Here is a 12176-nt window from a genome sequence, read left to right on the forward strand (position 1 = left end):
ATTTATTAATTTCCCCTGTTCCCCTTTTCCTCTCCCAGACCTAGTTTGTTTTTAATATTAGCAACTAGATAAAAAAAAAAATTCTAATAAAAATTCGGCCAATGGCAAATGCCTTTTAAATTGTCGAAGCAATGATCTCTGTATTTAAAAAAAAATCTCATTTTCTTTATATCTGTTGGGGATTTTGACAGTATAAAATATATCTATTTTAAAAGTAAACATAGGTGCTTATCTTCTTGCCAAATATTATAGGAACCTCTGTTCCTTTGAATTCCTGTACTGATCCATCAGTTAAATGCAAAAGGATCCCTAAGGACTTCAAGGCATCTGTTATGTTACACAGACAGAAATGCACCTACCTCTGGGGGTGAAACAGAATAACAATTTTCTCAGTATACAAGAAGGCTATGCAACACTTGGTGAGTGGGATGCAATTACCCACAATGAAATTTAGCCAGGGATTGAGGGTAATATCCTATCTTTTATTAATGTGATAGTTAATGATCTTTTATAATCTATTGTCATTTTGTTTTTCCATGATGTTCATCATTGGCTGTTTAACAGCATAGATTAATCTTAGACAAGTGTCAGTTTCTTCTTAGTTATATTAAGGTCTCTTTTCACTACTTTAAAAACCTTAAGGCAAATGTACAAATTGAAGAATGTGTTATGGTGCCTTTTTATTGCTAGAATTAGAAAATCAGAATCAGCTTTTTTAAAGGTGCAGTAAACTTTTCTGTTGACTTGTGTATTGATGTTATTTTAAAACTTAATAGGAGATGTTTGGGGAGGAATTTCTTTTTCTCCTCTGTTAATCCAGATCACAGGTTGGACTGAAATAGGATTCAAAGTGATTATGAGGGAACTGACACACGAAACTGTGTAGGTCTCATTTCTGCAAAAATCTAGACTAAAACAATCAGCTCTAGATGTTGGTTTTGTTGATCTCCAGTTTCATTAATAGTAGAGGTTCCCTTTGATATTACTCTGTCATTTGAAAAACAGTTCCTCTGCTATGTGTAAACCACAATGGTCTCACCCTCCTTTTACAATAAATACTTAAAAAAAAAAAAAAAGCTAGATACCTTCTTTGGAGAACATATCCATGGGTTTGAAGGGATAAAAGTCAAAATGTTATTCTTCTTACCACCAGGTATAAAGGAAAAGCAAAGATTATAAAAGGTTTTGAGGGAATCTGAGCACAGAATGGCTATTCCCGTTGTTTTGTTAAATACATAAGTTGTTTCTCCTCCCCTGGAAGCATTAGAACAGTATGTAATTCAAGGTGACAGGAAAATTTATGCTTTATTTTAAGGCAGTGCTAATGAATGCAATGGTGATTATATTGTGTCCCATGGTGGTGGTGGGAAGGACCAGGGCTATCAGATAGTTTTAGGCCAAAGTGCTCTACCCATTCATTTTCCACTGCTGTCAAAATATCCAGAATCTCTAAATGTAACTAAAAATATCAAAATTCTCCTGAATTCAGATCCTATTTCTAAATGTCATGCTTAGGCTTCATGCGTATTTCTTTTCTTTTCTTTTCTTTTCTTTTCTTTTCTTTTCTTTTCTTTTCTTTTCTTTTCTTTTCTTTTCTCTTTTCATTTTATTTTATTATCTGGCCTTTTAGTGTATATATTTGATATCTATTTTTTCTTATTGTATGTTGTAAGTAAATCATCATAGATCTAGTGGATGAATTACTTGATTCCACTAGAGGAAGCTGTGGCTCCAAATACACTGTATAGTGCCATGGAGCGATATTAGCTTTGATAACGACTTTATAATGCCACTGGTCTGGCATAATTAGGCTTTACAGACACATTCACTGAAGCAGGTGAAATGCTTCTGGATCCTTATGTAGCACCTTAATAAGATTAAGGATCTGCCCATCTGCACATTTAAGAACATGGTCCTGATTCTCTTTGAAATCTGTCCTTCCCCTTCCTCCCCAGATTCCCCTGGACGTAGTTAGCCACAACTTCAAATGTTTCAAGGAACGCCTGTGGCTTACTCAATGACAGCTGGGTCAAACTGAGCCCACTCATTCTTGTCTGACTCAGTCTCTGCATGAGTACTTCTGATGTCATTAGCTATGCCAGGGTTTCTCCTACAGGGGAGATGTATTTCATTTATTATTAGTCTATTGCAGGACTCGGAAGTTCAAACGGTTCAAAAGACTTACACTCAACCTCAGACTGTTCCAGGCTCAAGGTTTATTAGTCTGTCTCTTAGGTTGGCATTTTCATCCTGAAAGTCAGGACCAGCTTCTCTCTCTTTTAGTTTTCAGCCCAACAACCCTCAGCTTAACAACTGAGATATATAGGGCCCTCACCATGGCCTTTTACTGTGTATATCTGATTATATAACTTACGTTCCGTAGCTGAGGGGCTTTCTGGTTCCTCTTCTGGCAAAGACTTTCTGGCTGCTTCCCTTTTCTACCCAAAGAATACTGTTTTATGGGCAGTTCTTAATTGGCTTCTTCTCTCACAGCTGGAGAAGTGATCAGTTTTGCCACTAATGCTATCTCTGTGTGGTGCGGTATGTGACCTATGAATCCCACTACGTTTGCCAAAGCCAAATATTGAAGTATAGATTTAAAGTTCTTATAAGGGAATAGTACTTATTCTCTGTTTTGGTGCTACAGAAAGTTCTCAATGCATTAGAAAAAAATAATTTGTAGGAGGAACAAGGCAAACCTTGAAGTTTCTTCTTGGGCTATACTCCTACCTAGCTCAGCAGGAGGCTTGTCTCTGCAGAAACATATCAAGAAAGGAATCCAGGATTTGCCCTTCTGTATAGAACTAACTTTAATGTGCACATTTCATTTTACCAGTGGTCTATCTTTAGCTAAGAGCCCCTCCATACACAGTGTTACATCTTCTACACTCTGCTTTCAGAAGTGATGCCAATTCCTCAAAAATTGTCTCACTGTTAGGTTGTTTTAAAGTCCTGTTCAGGAATAGATATTTCTTAGCTGTTAGCCTGCTTTATTCATGAAAATATGCATTATGCTACAGCCAAGTAAAGATCAAGACTGAGTGTGTATAAATATGTAAGAAAAGGTAGGCTATGAGAACAGTTCTGTTGCTGTTTGCCAGATGTCCTGGGATCACACCCTGGGGCTGCAGCTAAGTAATTAATTTCTGCAACACATAACTTGTTAAATTTAGCTGCTTGTTTTCTTGTTCTCTCTCACTTAATATTTTCCTCCAGTCCCAAACTGTAGATCTTACTTTGTATATAATTCCAATAAAATCACTGAGGCTATTTCTAGAGCAAAGGATCTAAATACTTTCTTGTACAGTGATTTGAATCTTGCCATATGTTTTCTGTGCAGATCAGTTTTTTTGCCTTCATCATGATAGCCTGACTTTTAACTTTCTTGGTAAGGAAGGTACTAGCTGTACAGAACTGGCAAATCTATCCCATGTGTCTGTCTTTGCGTACATACAAGGAAAGGGACTAGAGAGTCAGCAGCTGAGTAATATGCTCAGCACAGTGCTTCTTCCTTCCCATCTCTCAACACCATCTTCTATCTGAACATGAAGTGTCACCTAGATTTTAGACCAGACTCCATGTACTTTCAAACTGCAGGTTCTCTGTTGCAGACTCAGCCTCCCTAACTGGGCATTATTTGTAGCCAGTGATTTTTTTTTTTTTCCTAGAATGGTGGAGGCTTTGGGTTTTTTGTTTGGGGGAGATGGGTGTATCCAGTAAGAATTGGTCTGGTTGGCCAATTCATTCACACTTAACATGTTGTTATATATTTCTTTCTTTCTGGATGTCTGCTGCTTTTCAAAGGGCTGAACACATCAGAATTATTACAAAGGCTAGCTTTGGGGGCCTTTGGAACAGTGGAATTCATGGCTTTTTGACTTTCTTTTAGGAATAATCAAATAATAATCAAGGTTCTGAAATAGCTATGTATCCCCAAACTAAGTGGCTGAAAAGCGACTACTTCCTGAACACCCATTCTGTCAGTCACGTCTTTTTCACTTCCAAATCCTCTTCTACTATGAGGCCCTTCAGCTCATGGAAACACCTTTCCCTAGAGGTAGCTTATCTTTAATAAAAATCTCCACTGAATCCATGAGTTCAATCAGTTTCATATTACTGAGTCACTCTTGGTGAATTGCGTTGGTCTTCTGCTCTCACAGACAAATTTCCATGGAGGGCTGCCAGTTTCTTACCATTTATGACAAGAATATTAATCACTCTGAATGGTGCATGCTTCACCATCAGTGCACATCATAAATCACTGAGAGGTACTTTTGCATCTGGTTAGCATTATACCTAAGGGCTTCACACAGCACACTCCTTCCCAGTCTGCATGGGCATCTTTTCTTTGCTCATATGTTGTACCTTGACTGGTATTTTCCAAAAGGCTTTGTAAATCAATTGCTTGTCTTTCAAAAGCTGCCCTATACTCTCCAGCAGTATTAATAGGTTTCAAAATGACTCTCATTAATCCTTCTTCACTAAAAGGATGGGTGACTGATCATACAGCCTGAAGGTAATGGGAAAACATGACCAGGGAGGGGGACAGAGAGCAGGATTGTTTCTTAAGCTTATCTGGGACACAGAGGACATCAGGTAGAGTAAAAATAAGTCCAAATTTCTCTACTCAAACTCATTTTCCAGGAATATGACCTTAAATAAAATGGGACTGTCTCATGAGTGCTTGCATTTCTGCAGAAAAATCTCACCCAGATTCAAGATCTGGTATTGCTTTCCTGCACTACAGGCAGGTTGTCAGCCTGAAGGTAGACCATAACTAGGCCTTTTGACAGGGAAGAGAGGGATTTCTGTTTCACATATATAGCCCTTTTTTCCAAAATACTTTATGCTTCGTCTTCTCATCTAGTCCCCATTTCCCTGTAGTAGGATAATGAACAGTTTACAGACCCAGTGGTTCCCGACATATGTATGAATGTTTTTATCAGCAGAAGTGGGATGGTCAATATGCAGGGTAGCTGAATTCTTCATTTTCTTCTCCAAGCTTTTTCTTAATTTAAACCTTGTTATTTTGCAGAAAAATCAGAGGAACATAAATAGAAAAATACCACTTCCAAATTGACAAGAATTAATAAACTGTTGATCATGTTGCTAAACATATAGGCCCAATTCTGATTCCATTAAGAAATGCTTGACCTCGATGTATCTTCATCAGTTTAGCTGCTATTAGCTGTTCCAAGATAAATCAGGTTCAGGAATTCTTTGTTTTCTGTGCATCAGGAGGGAGGACTGAGCAAACTGAGCTTATGCAAGTGCTTTTTTCTTCTTGATTACATTCAAATACCTGGTACTTCTCAGCATTTATTATTTAGTTCTCCAGCTAAGAGGAATAAGCTGTTAATCATGTATAATCTTGCTGATGTTATGGCCACATGGCAACACGTAAATGCAAGTAGCTGAAATGCAACTTGAATGTGGAAATTGGTAACCCGGTCTTGCAGAACAAGACAGAAGACTGAGAAGCTCAAAAAGTGAAAAACTTGTTTTTGCTTTTGAAGAATAATCAAAAATAATGTAAATTTCTGTTCTTAGTGTTTGAAAATGTTCCCCAAAGCATACATTATCACCCATTTAGAAGATTTTGTTTTGTACATTTTAAAACTTTTCAATTAAAAAACTGTCAACATTGAAGTTTTGTTTTTCATGAAAAGTCCTATTTAAAAAAATTAGATTAACAACCAGGAAAGCAAACTGAGGGAATCATTTCATTTTTCAAAAATGGGGGTTCAAAATGTGGTAACTCATTTCACTAGTCTCTTTCATTTCACTTCACTAGTGCATGTGATGTATGAAAGGAATAAAAGAAATGAACAAATATTGATGGAGAGATTGGTTGTGAATCTTCGAAAGAAAATTTTGAAAGCATAATTTTTTTCAGGGGTATAGTTTTCCTGCCAGCTCTGCTCACCGCCTACTTAACTTCAAAATCATAGAATATTCAGGGTTGAAGACTGACAATTTTATTGCCCATCGCCATCTTGCATGATTCGAGGAGTGAGCTGCCCAAATTAGTAGCTTTTAGAATATAAGCATCAATGTCAGTATCTGTCCTCCAAACATGGTGGAATGTAAATAGTTTAGTAATTTAGGCATGTCTGAGTGCTGGCAATGTAGCTGACTGGCACATGGGTCAGGGTAATCTCTGTCCATGTGGAGAGGCAAATCTGTACCGATCACTGTTTGCTTAACTCTCTCAAGGATTTCAGTGGATGCACTATGGCCAAACAGTGATCCATGCTCAGACATGTGACAAAATAAATGCTGCAGTAGTAGCAAACGTGGTAAACAGTCCTAGTTATCTTGCAAAGGACTGCTCCAAAGATGCAGTGCAGCTGGTTCATGTGGTAGGTGATCAGAAATGGAAGGGTTAAGACCACATGTCAGCTAAGACCAGGTAGGAAAGGAAAAGATTACACAGTGTTTCCCCTGGAAGTTGAGAATCCAAATGACAGGGATGTTCAAAGTCACCCCACAGATTGGATGAAGAAAGTCCCTGGAAGGAGAGTCCTCTGAAAGATGTCCAAGATGTTTATCTGCATTTCCCCAAAAACGTGTCTCTGTTTTCAGATGCAGAGAAATAAAATACGACACTCTACATGACAGAAATCCGCTCTCGGCATTACAGCTAACATGAACATCCTGTGATTGGTTGTATCATTACTGCCAGTTCCGAGAAGAGATTTATGGTTGGGCTGTTTTCATTTTTTGTGTTTGACATTCTACTGACAAATCAGTTTGGTCTGATTAAAGCCCATTATAATCAAAAGGAAAAAGCTACCTACTGGTTTGGATTGGCCCCATCAGAACGATTCTGGAGCAGCTGCTATTCCAGCACACTAAACACTGTTTGTTTTTGTCTATTCACCTGGCGCCCATGCCATATTTTTCTGCCATTGAACTTTCTATATATTTCTAAGTAAAGTAGTCAGGCAGTAGAAATGCTCCCTAAAATAAGATTTTTTAAATTAATATTGAAAAATACTTGTGTATCCATGTTTCTCATTTATGCAAGGTTTTGTGCTAAAAACTAACTTTCTTTGTTAAGGTGAGTTTTTCTGGGAACATGATCTACTAGACAAGTCTAAGAACGCCTCTGCATCAAATCCCATGGGGCAGGAGTATGAAAATGTCTCATTTCTGGATTTTGTGGCAGTTCAGACAGGGGGTTCCTGTGCACGTATGCATACAACATGAGGGGGAGACGTGCGGGATCTTCACTGCATCTCCTCAGGATGGGCCACAGGTGAGCAGAGGTTTTTGAGAATCAGCGTTTCTGTCCTTAGCACCTGAAATAGGACCATAGATGGGATTGAATTTGCCATTTTGCCTAACAATGGCAGTAAAAAGATTCTGAAAGAGTTGCGTAAATCTTAGCTTTTAAAAGTGACAACATATTCTTTGAAGACACTGATCCTGTATCACTTGCTTTTCTTATGCTGAAAAATACCAACTCTTCTGCAGGATAGAGGCTTCAATTATAAAGCTCCAGAATGACTAAGAATTTTGTGCATTTGTGTGCTCATTAGCATTTAGCTCTGAATTAAGAAACTCCACCAAGGTAGCTTTAGAGGAAGCTGTAATTGTCCTCCCCACAAAAGAAAGTGACGTTACATACCTTGCTCAGCATTTGCCACATCCTTATCATACACACTACACTCTTTTGCACAAGTGCTTGCTCCTGTGACTCTCTCTGTGCAGAGGAATGAGTCACGTCCCTGCAATGGCACATGCATGAATAAATCCCTGATAAATGTTGTTGCACGCACAGGAGAAGGGAAGGCTGCTCAGTGCATGTGGAGGTGTCTGATTACACTGAATAGACATTTGAAACAGAGTTTATCCTCACACTGAAAATGAAGCAAGATACTGCTCCAACTGCTTTGTGTTTGATGTCTTCCAGCTGCAAAAGTAAAGCAAAGCCTGCTTTTCCCTTCCCCTCAGAATCAATCTTTTGAATGCCCCATTTCGGTCCTTGTATTAACTGCTAATAAAACTGGCTCCTCTCTCCTAGGCAAGGGAGACTTGCTGACAGACTAGAGTTCACATTTAAAGGCTTCTTGTACACATCTGAATATTAACAAGTCTCCATAGCAGTTTCTTGACATAGTCTGGCTTTGAGCTTGTCTGTTGCTTCAGTTTTTCTGTCTTCTCCAGTTCATCAGCCCACAAGCTTACTGAATGTTTGCTTCCTGTTACATTGTGCCAAGGACTAGTTGAGACAAACTGGTAAAAACCATGAGCATGAGAGAGAGCTGAAATAAAAGGCCATTTGATCTGGAACTTTCCTACCACAGGTTTTCTTCGCTGAGGCTGACACAGTCCAGATGTACCAGCAATGGCAAGCATTTCAAATATGCTATGGCATGGAAGGGAAAACATAGCAATTTTTTATAAAAGACTTACTTATTTAATGCCTTTTGACTTTAGACATAGTTATGATGTCCCCAAGTACCCCAGGACCAAAACAGTCTGCTAAATTCCCTTTATCTTACTGTAAAATGGTAGGCCACTGGGATGCTATCATTTCTTTAAGGCCCCCAGATGATACTCTTGCTATGATCCCTCCAGGTCAGTAGGACGGGTGACTAGAAGGATTGCCTGGAACTGAGCACGGATCCAGCAAGGAGCTGTGCTTCAGTGTTACAGTTTATCTAAACTAACAGCTCAGTTTCACTGTGGTTGCTTCAGCTTTCCCCTTGTGTAAATGGGACTAGTCTCTGATGCATCGCTTGTATTGGGGGTGGTTGATTGCCCTGGTTCTGGAGAAGCAAGTACTCGTAGAAGAGTGTTGGAGTGTGGTTAATAGATGCACTAGTGTATATGCAGTTCAATACAGATGAATAAAAAAGCCCTGTATATTTCTGTAACTCTTCTAGACTTTATCCATTTTTACAGTAGTATGCACATAAATAGAATCAGGTCCTTTATGTATTTACAGCACCATTTATAGTCGTTAGACTTGGAGATCTAATTAACAGTTCTTTGGCTGTTCTTCTATAGCTAAGCAGCTGTAAATTGATTGTCCCATCATTTACTACTTGGCTTTTAAACACAGCAGTTTAAACCCGACTGACTAAAGGTGTCATTCACAAGAGTTTGTATGTAAAATAGTTCCATGAGTTTTTACTGCAATTGCTCTGCCTTTGGGCTTATATCAGAGATGTGAGATATCCTAAAAAAAGAGCTGTCATGCATTATAAACACTATCATTTTAAATAAGAGCACTGGTGCCATTAGTTTAGCATCTTTATTGCTACCTACAATGGTTCAATTTAAATCACATAATGTATTAAAAAGTCACCTGAGTTTAAATGTCTATCCTTATTTCTGTTTATACTAGATAGATGTTCAATATTTGAGCACAGAATAATTGAGATTTCTATTCATTTCTGGCAGAGACTGTTCACTGAATGCACAGTATTTTTAAGCGATAGCTATGAAGGTTTAGAACACCAAAGGACAAAGCTAGGTCAGTTAGTAATCTCAAATAAAAATATATTTCTGATTAGTTAACAGCACTGTTTTGTCCAGGAGTTAAGAAAAAAATACACCTTAAAAATGTTTTAGATTGACTCATTTCTGACTGAGAAAGTGTAGTCACTAATTGTTACAGGGGAATATGCACATGCACCTTCCAAAAATTGATATGGCTGCTGAATTTCACAGCCTACTCATTTCCCAACAGATTTCTCAGTACACATGCTTATATATATATATGTATATAAAAAAACTTCCTGAGCTGCGTCTGAGTGATGTAAGTGTTGGGTAGAGATGGCTGATTATTTAAAACCAGAACAAGATTTAATTTAGCTATGGCTTTTCCAGGATGCCAGGACTGTGCTGGTGAGTTGTTGCACCCACCCTGAGCATGCAAGATGACAGACAAGCCCTAGTAACTGTAGTTTACTGAGGTTGCAAAGTAATTCAAATATTCTGGAAATTATTTTGTTATCTTTCATATGGTAATGAGCATGTGTTTTCTTTACATCTTTCCAGCTGTTCAAAGAAGGAAGGTTTTTCATGCTAATTTAATGGCCTTTGCTAGGCTGTATTTGCCTTCTCTCTGTACAATCTCTTTGCCCTACCAGATGCCAGGGACCCCAATCCCATTCCCCAGCTTCTTTCAGTGATAAATGCTCTAAAACTCGTGCCAATTACAAGATGGGAGCTGAGATTGAGCAGTTGCCACTGGTGTAGTTGTGCTGACCTCAAATATTTTCAGTGTCATATCTAAGGCATTATTATTTTCATGAACACAGGTTTTCTGTTAATTCCAAACATTTTGAAGAATATTAGACAAAAAATTGTTGCACCACCCATACACCTGGGACAGACATGAAACATGTAAATGGCAGATTTGGGGATACCATGTCTTCCAGATGTTTGTTCTTTCCCATTGGTCTAGTAATGAATTATCTACTCTTGCAGGACAATGTATTTTATGCATTATTTCAGTTGATTGAGATGCATATGTTCAAAACATTTCTTCCACTATTTCAATGCTCCCTGCCATTTTTCCCATAGAATAAACAAGGGCAGTTTTTTCGAAAGACCTTCTAATCTGTGTAGCCAAAGACACTGAGCAAACTAAATGCTGTACTTATGTTTCCTACATAAAAAGAACAAAAGTCAAAATTTTGGGGCAGCCCTTGATTTTCATATTGTACAAGATAAATGAAGGAGGTGAGACTTTTGCAGGGTAACTACAGTTTATGACAATGGGGGATACAAAGCTGTTCTGTTATGTTCCAGGATTTGCAGATGTCTCACAAGTTATCATACCACTCCTTCTTATATAATTGTTTTTGATAAACTTACAGCTTTAGTTGAACTTCATTAAGTATTTGCCACAAGCCTCAGTGTAGGCAAGATCTAGCCTCCAAGACCAAAGCTTGATTTCACCTGAGAGCTTCTAACTCTTTTGCAATACCTAAATATCCCCTACTGCGGCAGAGCAACAACACTTCATTGGTCTGTTATTCTCCTTTCTCACTCACCTTTTGCAGCCACTGCTCTCTTCTCCTTCTTTCTTAATATTGTTTTTATTTTTCTTTTTGATACCTAATTAACCTATCCCATCTCAGTAACCAGCATAGCATAATAAATAATCAGCTTGTCTATTGACTCTACCTGCTGCATTTTTTTAAGATAAACAAGACTGTGTTTTGTTCATCTGACACCTTTCTTTCATTTGTGTTTGATTATTGCTACTGCATGTCTTAATTTATTAAGTTAAAAAGGAAATGACCTACTAGCTCTGGAGGGTCTTCTTGTTCCCAAATAAGTTCTGGTAATGTGGTATGTAACAGGAGCAATAGCATGTGTTGATGCTAGTTACTGATAGCAAATGCTACATTACAATCCAGATTTATTGTCATTTAATCTAGAGGCCTATGCTGGTGCTACAATTGAGATTTAAGATACAGGTTAAAATAGGTAGAGGTATCCATGAACAATAATACTTTACCAATCCCTTGGAAATTCTTTAGCTTTACCATATTTTCCAGTGTGTGTGTTCAAGACTGAGTGCATACATGTGAACCACTGGTGCTACTTGTGGAAACCATGCGCATGACTCACTGAGAACTTGAGAAGTCACCTGAAGTCCCGGCAGTGAAAGAACCAGCACCGTACCCTAAAAATAAAGGGGAAAACAGCCTAGCTGAAATGAACCCACTTGTGTGTTAATGTACTGTTTGTACCATACCTATAGAAAGATGGAAGCACAGAGTCTTTTTCACTGAATTGTGGACTTCTAATACAAAGAATATGCAAAGATAAATCCACTCATGAAGTATCATATACACATGCTACCTCGTCAGTGTGCATTGTCAACACTATATGCAGAACTTAGTACAGGTTTGCCTTGGTAACTGTTTTCTTAAGAAAATACATAAAGACAGAAATCACGGCTCCACAATGTGGTTATCATTCAAGTGGAAGAGGGTAGTCAGGTGCAGACTTTCATAACAAGTTTCCTACTCGTATTATTGAGGTTACTATTGAAGGAAATCTATATACAGCATCCAAATACCCTGCAATGAGTTGGAGAAATCTGTACGAATACTTTTCTCCATAAGGCTCTCTGGCCACTTTTCTTTTAATACTTCAGCTATTCTCTGAATTAGTGGAATCTCCAAAAACAAGTTGACAGCATA

Source organism: Apteryx mantelli, chromosome 4 (assembly GCF_036417845.1).
Source record: "Apteryx mantelli isolate bAptMan1 chromosome 4, bAptMan1.hap1, whole genome shotgun sequence".
Taxonomy (NCBI): Eukaryota; Metazoa; Chordata; class Aves; order Apterygiformes; family Apterygidae; genus Apteryx; species Apteryx mantelli.